The sequence below is a fragment of the Orycteropus afer genome, unplaced genomic scaffold, assembly GCF_000298275.1.
Source record: "Orycteropus afer afer isolate SDZICR_OR568_19922 unplaced genomic scaffold, OryAfe1.0 scaffold00049, whole genome shotgun sequence".
NCBI lineage: Eukaryota > Metazoa > Chordata > Mammalia > Tubulidentata > Orycteropodidae > Orycteropus > Orycteropus afer.
In genome coordinates this window covers 8,515,096-8,522,708 of record NW_006921636.1, presented here as the reverse complement: position 1 = coordinate 8,522,708, position 7,613 = coordinate 8,515,096, and positions in this window count along the sequence as shown.

Here is a 7,613-nt window from a genome sequence, read left to right as displayed (position 1 = left end):
GGTCATTTCTCTGACAAAATCACTGATGGGTTCAAATCCTCGAACTGTTGGTTAGCAGCCAAATGTCTAACCATTCTGCCACCAGGACTCCTTCTCATGGTAATAAAAAGAAAAGAAAAGCAAACTCACTGCCATTGAGTCAATTCCTATTCATAGTGACCCCCTTTGGGTTTTTGAGTCCGTAAATTTTTACGGAAGTAGATTGCTTAGGCTCCGTTCCATGGAGTGACTGGTGGGTTTGAACCACTAACCTTCTGGCTAGCAGTCAGATGCCTTAGGCACTAACCAGAGCTCCTTCCTCAAGGTAATGTTGTTGTTGTTGTTGTTGTTGTTATGTGCCATTGAGTGGGACCCAACTCATAGCAACCCTTCCTTGGGTTTCTGAGGTGGTATCACTATGGAAGTAGATTGTTCAACCTTCCTTCCGAGGAGTGGCTGGTGGGTTTGAATCGCCAGCCTTCTGGTTAGCGGTCAAATGCCTTAGGCACTAAGCAATTTCTTGGGGGCCACATGGCTGTGCAGAATAAAAACTACATTTCCCATACTCTTTGGTGCTGAGTGTGACCATATGACTAAGCTTCAGCCAATCAGACTGAGTGGAAGTGATATGTAAAACTTCCTTCTGGAGCTCTTAAAGGGAAAGCAAGTGCACCCTCCCATTTGTTTTGCCCATTTCCTCTGGCTTTGCCTGGAATCTAGACTTGACAGTGAGCCATCATGTGGACAAGGCTCACATGGATGAGGAAGTTGCCCTAGGGATGGTGGAACCAGAAGACAAAAAAAGTCATGGTGTCTGACCCCTCTGCAGAGTGGAGCTGACCTCCTACATTTGTGTGAGAGAGGTAAACTTCTACTGTGCTGAAGCCTCGGTTGTTTTAAGTTTCTGTATGATTTTGAATTTAGTTCATCCAAGTGGGTAGACAACAAATCCAGAGAGCTCTCTTCAAAGACATTAGTGCTTTTCAGGAGACAAGGAGACATACTTCTGGAAGCATAGTACAGAAGAGAGTCAAGTCTAAGCCCTGCCTATCCATTCAACATGTATGTACTGTTTGCCAGCTCCATGCCATACACTGTTCCCAGTTAAATAACACCATCAAAGGCTGCCACTTCATGGCACTGACAGTTCTAGTGGGGAAGACAGACATTAAGTAAGCAATAAAAGTAAGATAATAATTTCTGAGAGTTGTAAACCCCCTGAAGAAATTGAACAGAGACCCTGGGGGAGAGAGTTGTAATTTGGAGCTGAAACGTGTATGTTGAGAAGGAGCCACATGGGGAAGTAGAGGGAATAGGCTCCCCAGATGAGGAAAAAGAAGGGGCAAAGTCCCAGAGACATGACTGAATAGGAAAAACTTGCAGCAGTAAGAGTTGATGTAGCATGGTTTTTATGTGTTCTGTGTGATGAGAGGCACTAACTCATTTAACTCTCACCTCAGCTGCTAACCAAAAGGCTGGTGGTTCGAATCCATCCAGCAGCTCCACAGAAGAAAGACCTGGTGGTCTGTTCTCAGAAAGATTGCAACCTAGAGAACTCTATGGGGTAGTTCCACTCCATCACATGGGTTCACCATGAGTCCAAATCAACTCGACAGCCCCTAGCAACAACAACGCTCACCTCTGGGACAGGGCCAATTATCGTCTTCACTGTTTTGCAAAGCAGGAAACTGAGACACAGAGATGTTAAATAACCTTGCCCAGGGTCCCCCACTGTAAAATAATGGAGGCAGGCTTTGAACGCCTTCTCCTTCCTTCCCCTTCCTTCCCCTTCTCTGCTCCCATCTGCTGTCAAAACTTGAATCTCCCAGTGTGTTGAAAAATGTGGGCAGAGCACAGGAAGACAGGGTCTGTCCTATGCCCTCTCCAGCTCCTAATCCCAAGATTGGTGGATGGCAGTGATGTAATAGGACATCATTGATGGAATGCATGGGCTGTTTCTCGTTCTTTGAAGAATGCCCTTGTCTAAATGGCACAGAAAAATCATGTCTTCTTTTTCCTTATTTCTCTAATGGAAGTGACCCTCATGAAGTTCTAACTCCAGTAATTCCCTATCAACTGTTACTGAGTGCCTGAGGTGGGTCAGCCCAGCCTCAGCACCCTCAAGGGTTTTGGTGCCTCTGTGGCTGTCATTTCCTTGGAAAGTGATATCTGAGCAGAAGAACAAGGGCGGACTCGTCTGGAGCACATTGTTGTTACTTGTAAAGCATTGGAAGAAGATCAATGTGTCAGGAGTAAACCTTTAAACATCCTCTTTTCCCTGCTCCCCCTTCACCTCCATGCAAGTCAACTCCACGAATGGTCTGTATCCTTCCATACAGCATTGTAGGAGCCCTGCTCACACAATGGTTAAGCATTTGGCTGCTAACCAAAAGGTTGGTGGTTGAACACGTCAGCCACTCTGCAGGAAAAAAGACTTGGTAATCTGCTCCTATAAAGATTACAACCTAGAAAATCCCGTGGGAGAGTTCTACTGTGTCCCATGGGGTCTCTATGAGTTGAAATCAACTCAACAACAGCCCATCTCTTCCTAGTGCTACAGTCAGTAGGGGGAATGGTTAACAGGCTGGACTCTGGAAACAGATGGCCTGGGTTCAAACTGGCTTAGTGGTTAAGTGATCTTGGGCAAGGGACTTAACCTCTCTGTGCGTGCCTCTGTTTCCTGAGGAAAATGCAGGTGATAATAGGATCCACTTACAGAGTCAATGGTGGAGCTCAAATGTGCTAATACTTAAAACAGTACCTGGCTCAGGGGCAGTGCTCAATAAATATTGACTGTTATTAGTGTTGACTGTCTGTCTTGCTCAGTAAACCATGAATGTCTTAAGGGCACCAACCGAGCTTTATCTATCTTTGTGTTCTTGGCACCTTGTAGGGTGCCTGGGCCGAGGAGGTGTCTCATTAACACCCCATGCTTGCAGTCTGGGCTCATGGCAGTTCTTTCTTTCATACTCTCTCCCTGAGGGGCACTATTCCAGCTGAAAATGTAGAAGAGCACCTGCATACAAGCTCCATCCTCCTTGGGGCTGCTGGTCAGAAAGGCCTAGAAGACCCAGAACGTGGGGAGTCTATCTGTAGGAGTTTTAGGGATCACCCACTCTTGGTGAGTCCTTTTAAGATCTCATTTGAAGGCATCGAGAGGGATGGTTCCTGCTGAGGCCGTAGCATATGCCATCCCCAGGGCTGTGCCAGGTGGCGAGGAGTTGGCTGGGTTCCCTTGTATCTGGGAGCCAGCTGACCCATTCAGAGACTCTAAAATGCAAAAGACAAATTATAATAGAGCTTTGAAGCGACTGGTGCTGGGAAGCTGTGAGGAGCCTGGCAAAGAAGGAGCACACCACAGTCGCAGTACTTAACTGTATTCACACACCAGCAAAGGAGGATGGCTTCCAGCCTGCTTAATGACCTCCCTGCTTGGCTGTCTGGTTCATTCAATTTGACCACAATGGGGAGGGTCTAGAATAGAACAGAGGTTAGGATGTTGGGCCCAGAAACCCCACTGCCTGGGCTCGAATCCCAGCTTTTCCACATACCAAGTGTATAAACCTTTGGCAAATAATTTTAGTTCTCTGTGTTTCAGTTTTCCAATCTGTACAATGGGAATATGACAACTGTAACAGCAGAAAGACTAGATCAACAATGGTGTTGTGTATCAACAATTGTATCCATGATGCCAAAGCAAACTCTCGTACAACACTTACCACATGCTGGGAACTGTTCTGCACAGGTATGAACTCATTTAATCCTCACCACCACCCTATGAGGTAGGGGCCATTATTATCTCTATTTTAAAAACAAGCAAAATAAAGAGAATTTAAACAACTCACTCAAGGTAACATAGCCAGAAATTGGCAGGACCAAGATTCAAATTCAAGCAATCTGACACATAGTCCATGTTCTTACCACCACAATGTACCAGGCAGTATGATAGATACCTAATGAAAGAAAGATACAGTCTTGCTTTGAAGCAAGAACTAATGATCAACTCTGGGAGATAACAAAGCCATATAAGCAATAACTGAAAACAATCACAAACTATCAGCTTAGTTAAATGATGACAATTGCTCCATCTTCTATTTCTCTCAGATAAAAGGAATGCATTAGGATGAACTTGGCTGCAAAAGTAACAACTCAACTCGATATGTTCTCAACAAGAACTTCAGTGGTAATGATTATTCACCTAAGCATTTGGGTAGCTGATGTTTGTTAATCCAGTACCTCATGACATCATTAAGGAGTCTGATCTTTCCCACTTTCTATTCCTCAGTCTTTCGGACATCATCTTTCTCCACAGGCCAACCTCCCTCTAGAGAACATGATGGCTGCCCAGAGGTGCATTTCCAGATGTAAAAAAGTCTAAGTGAGCAAAGAGGGGAGGAGCCACCCTTTCTTATACTATCTTCTTAGCAGTCTGAAAACATTTTCTAGAATCTCCCAGCAGACATCCCATCAGATCCCATTGGCTGCCTATGGCCCCTTCCTAGACCAATCACTGGCAGGGGAATGAGATGGCCATGATTGGTTGGTCGTTTGGAGTGGACTGGATGTTGAGATTCAACAACCCTGGCCACTGCACATACTTCATGCTTCTCTACTCTCCTTCACTTGCCTCTGCCATGCTGCCTCAGGAATGGCTGTCTCATTCCTCAGTATCATAATTGTAAACCATTTAGGACCCCTTTCAGGTTGCACATGACAGGAAACTCAGCTAAGAATGGCTTAAATCAGATAAATTGTCTTTCTCGCGTCACAAGAAGCCCAGCAGCAGGCAGTCCAGAGCCAGTGCTGAAGCAGCCACTGCTGTATCAGGGGCAGCCTCTTTCTGTCTTTCTGCTCTGTGTCCTCAGCATATCGGTTCTCAGCCACAAGCTTGACACTCCTGCTTCCAAGATGGCTGCCTCCTTTCCAGGCAGGAAGGAGAGTGGAGGAAGTAGAGGTGTTCCTCTGTCTCAGGAGCAAGGGCCTTCTCAGGAATCCGCTGTGGTTGTTGTTGGGTACCATCAGGTTGATTTGGACTCATATTGACCCCATGTGGTTTTAAAACTGCCCCATAGGGTTCTCTAGGCTGCACTCTTTACAGGAGCCAATCACCAGGTCTTTCTCCTGTGAAGCTGCTGGATGGGTTCGAACCACCAAACTCTTAGTTAGCAGCTGAGCACTTAACTGTTAAACCACCCCGGCTCCTTCAGGAACCCCCTATGACATCCATGTATGTCTCAATGGTTGGAATTGGCTCCTGTGGGCACAATTAGCCGCAAGGGAAGCCAGGAATGTGAGTATCTTAGTTGGGCACCTTGTCACCTTGAGTAAAACCAGCAGCCTAATGGGTAGGGGAGGAGCTTTGGTAGTGTAGTGCCTAAGGCACTTGACTGCTAACCAGAAGACTGGTGGTTCAGACCCACCAGCCACTCCTCAGAAGGAAGGTTGGGCAATCTACTTCAGTAGTGATATGCCTTGGAGACCCAAGGTGGTGTCGCCATGAGTCAGGGCCGACTTAGATGGCACATAACAACAACAACAATGGGTAGGGAAGTGAAGTGAATCCTGAGTAGGCAACTAGCAGTGGCTGCCACACCCTTCTTTAAAGCTCAACTCCTCCCCTTCTGAGAAACTAAAGTGAAAAAGAAAGAGGGAAGAAAGAGGTTATTGGAGTCCTTTGTTTGTCATCCTAGCCATTCCTCAAACTCTGCTGAGTTGTGAGCTGATAGCACTTCTTTTAGTTCAGGGAAACTGAGGCTCGGGATATAATGATTTGCCCAAGGTCATAGCTAAGGGGTTGTTATGGATTAAGTTGTGCCTTCCCAAAATATGTGTTATAAGCTTAGCCATAAAAGCTATGAACTTGTGGATGTAATCCCCTTTGGGTATAGGGTTTTCTTTGTTTTGTTAATGAGGCCATACCAGTGTAGGGTGTGTTTTAAGCCAATCACCCCTGAGATATAAAATGAGCAGATTAGGCTCAGAAAAGCTAGCAGAGATGAGGGAAGACAGATGCCAAGCCATGTGGAGACCACCAAGGAACTGAGGACCAGAAGTCAGAGACAAGGTCCTTTCTCCAGCCAGTGGAGAGTGAAGGTCTTTCCCTGGAGCAGGGGCCCTGAATTCAGACTTCCAGCCTCTGACCTTGTGAGATGATAGATTTCTGTTTGTTAAAGCCACCCACTTGCATTTCTGCTAGAGCAGCATTAAGACTCTAAGACAGGGACTTAGTGGGAATTGGAACATGGGTCTGTCTTAGTCGCAAGTCCAAGCTCTCCACACTCCACCATACTACCATGGAACCACCAGTTAGCCTGAGTAAATGGTCACCATATGCTCATAGAAAGTTACCATGTTTAGTGTCGTCTCTCAATTACAGTTCCCCAAGGACAAGGTCAATGCCTTGCTTAGTCCCTCATGTTCCCACCTCAAGTTGAGAACCCTCTTGGAGTCCAGTCAATATTTGCCTCCTGAATAAGTGTCCTTGTGGGCTGCAGTTGGTTTGAACCACCATTTCCAGACTCTCCTCGACTCTAGGAGTCAGCAAACATGGCTTCTCACTGCGGTGAGCATATGAAGGGGGCACTGTGTTCTGACAGCAGCTAACACAAACGTTGACCATTTTTCTCTTTCCTTTCCCTCCCCTGAGTTCTGCTGGGGGCCGGTGCAAGGGAAGTTGGTTAATTGGAACTGTCCCTGCTGCCCTAGTGAGAAATGGGACAGTGTGCACCTTGTCCCCTGGAGAAAGCTGCCCATCTGTTCACTCTGTGGGGATAATTATGTGTATAAATTACCTGCCTCTCATCCTTCCCCAGCCCAGGAAGGGAGACAGGGTGTTGCTGAAAGGGGTGTACCACCGACGAAGGTTTCTGACGACCTTTGTAATGAAGGACTATGACTAAATCAGCTCCTAAATCAGACATCTGCTCCTAGCACGGCTGCAGTATTGATTTTCTATTCTAGGGCTGGGAAAGCAGGCATTTATTTTGAAATATCTTCTATAATGAATCTGTGAGTTGGGAATGGTGCTTTCAAAATTATTACTGTTGAACTTGATGTGACTTCAGGGAATGGAGAAAGTCACTGACTGTCACTGGTTACTCTTGCCCTTTATTGCCAGGAGGCAAGATGCCTGGCTGAGCAGCCTGGGAAAATAAAGCAGGTACTTCCCACAGCAGTAGCAACACCTTTCCTTTGCAGTAAATCTCTCTCTAGATACCCTAACTGCCAAATATATTATGTAGACAATCTCCAGCCTCAAGAAGGCCTGAGCTGAGTTTGAGGACCTGTGAGCAGGTCCTGTCATTGCCACTGACCAGTGAGACCCCCTTGGGCAGTTCACTTCCCGGCAAGGGCTCATTGCTTCCACATGGGGGAGGGGAGGAGGAGACTTTATTTCAGTTGCCCCTGGGGTAGGCCTCTCAAGGTGTCTACCTCCTATTTCCTGTAACTGGTGGATATGTTAGGTTCATGGCAAAGGGAATGAAGGTGGCAGATGGGATTAGGGCTGCTAACCACTGACCTTGAAATAGGGAGATGACCCTGGGTGATCTGGGTGGGCCTAATGTAATCACAGGAGCTCTGGTAGCATAGTGCCTAAGGCACTTGACTGCTAACCAGAAGGCTGGCGGTTCAAA